This window comes from Poromitra crassiceps (assembly GCF_964638095.1).
Source record: "Poromitra crassiceps genome assembly, contig: HAP1_SCAFFOLD_166, whole genome shotgun sequence".
In the NCBI taxonomy this organism is placed as follows: Eukaryota; Metazoa; Chordata; class Actinopteri; order Beryciformes; family Melamphaidae; genus Poromitra; species Poromitra crassiceps.
Window position 1 is genome coordinate 90161 of NW_028152207.1, and position 2254 is coordinate 92414.

A 2254-nucleotide genomic window follows, 5' to 3' on the forward strand; every position below is an offset into this window, starting at 1 on the left:
CTCAGTGCGGTATTCAGCCTCTCTGGTGTCAAGTCTGATTTTGGGAAAAAAAAAAAAAATCCAAAATCAGACAGAGTGTTGAGACCAGAGAGGCTAAGACCGCATTGACTCAGTGCAGTATTCAGCCTCTCTGGTGTCAAGTCTGATTTTGGAAAAAAAAAAAAAAATCCAAAATCAGACAGAGTGTTTTCACCAGAGAGGCTAAGACCGCATTGACTCAGTGCGGTATTCAGCCTCTCTGGTGTCAAGTCTGATTTTGGAAAAAAAAAAAAAAAAATCCAAAATCAGACAGAGTGTTGACACCAGAGAGGCTAAGACCGCATTGACTCAGTGCGGTATTCAGCCTCTCTGGTGTCAAGTCTGATTTTGGAAAAAAAAAAAAAAAATCCAAAATCAGACAGAGTGTTGACACCAGAGAGGCTAAGACCGCATTGACTCAGTGCGGTATTCAGCCTCTCTAGTGTCAAGTCTGATTTTGAAAAAAAAAAAAAAAAATCCAAAATCAGACAGAGTGTTGAGACCAGAGAGGCTAAGACAGCATTGACTCAGTGCGTTATTCAGCCTCTCTGGTGTCAAGTCTGATTTTGGAAAAAAAAAAAAAATCCAAAATCAGACAGAGTGTTGAGACCAGAGAGGCTAAGACCGCATTGACTCAGTGCGGCATTCAGCCTCTCTGGTGTCAAGTCTGATTTTGGAAAAAAAAAAAAAATACAAAATCAGACAGAGTGTTGACACCAGATAGGCTAAGACCGCATTGACTCAGTGCGGTATTCAGCCTCTCTGGTGTCAAGTCTGATTTTGGGAAAAAAAAAAAAAAATCCAAAATCAGACAGAGTGTTGAGACCAGAGAGGCTAAGACCGCATTGACTCAGTGCAGTATTCAGCCTCTCTGGTGTCAAGTCTGATTTTGGAAAAAAAAAAAAAAAATCCAAAATCAGACAGAGTGTTTTCACCAGAGAGGCTAAGACCGCATTGACTCAGTGCGGTATTCAGCCTCTCTGGTGTCAAGTCTGATTTTGGAAAAAAAAAAAAAAAAATCCAAAATCAGACAGAGTGTTGACACCAGAGAGGCTAAGACCGCATTGACTCAGTGCAGTATTCACCCTCTCTGGTGTCAAGTCTGATTTTGGAAAAAAAAAAAAAAAATCCAAAATCAGACAGAGTGTTGACACCAGAGAGGCTAAGACCGCATTGACTCAGTGCGGTATTCAGCCTCTCTAGTGTCAAGTCTGATTTTGAAAAAAAAAAAAAAAAATCCAAAATCAGACAGAGTGTTGAGACCAGAGAGGCTAAGACAGCATTGACTCAGTGCGTTATTCAGCCTCTCTGGTGTCAAGTCTGATTTTGGAAAAAAAAAAAAAATCCAAAATCAGACAGAGTGTTGAGACCAGAGAGGCTTAGACCGCATTGACTCAGTGCGGCATGCAGCCTCTCTGGTGTCAAGTCTGATTTTGGAAAAAAAAAAAAAATCCAAAATCAGACAGAGTGTTGACACCAGATAGGCTAAGACCGCATTGACTCAGTGCGGTATTCAGCCTCTCTGGTGTCAAGTCTGATTTTGGGAAAAAAAAAAAAAAAATCCAAAATCAGACAGAGTGTTGAGACCAGAGAGGCTAAGACAGCATTGACTCAGTGCGTTATTCAGCCTCTCTGGTGTCAAGTCTGATTTTGGAAAAAAAAAAAAAAATCCAAAATCAGACAGAGTGTTGACACCAGAGAGGCTAAGACCGCATTGACTCAGTGCGGTATTCAGCCTCTCTAGTGTCAAGTCTGATTTTGAAAAAAAAAAAAAAAAATCCAAAATCAGACAGAGTGTTGACACCAGAGAGGCTAAGACCGCATTGACTCAGTGCGGTATTCAGCCTCTCTAGTGTCAAGTCTGATTTTGAAAAAAAAAAAAAAAAAATCCAAAATCAGACAGAGTGTTGAGACCAGAGAGGCTAAGACAGCATTGACTCAGTGCGTTATTCAGCCTCTCTGGTGTCAAGTCTGATTTTGGAAAAAAAAAGAAAATCCAAAATCAGACAGAGTGTTGAGACCAGAGAGGCTAAGACCGCATTGACTCAGTGCTGAATTCAGCCTCTCTGGTGTCAAGTCTGATTTTGGAAAAAAAAAAGAAAAATCCAAAATCAGACAGAGTGTTGACACCAGAGAGGCTAAGACCGCATTGACTCAGTGCGGTATTCAGCCTCTCTGGTGTCAAGTCTGATTTTGGGAAAAAAAAAAAAAAATCCAAAATCAGACAGAGTGTTGA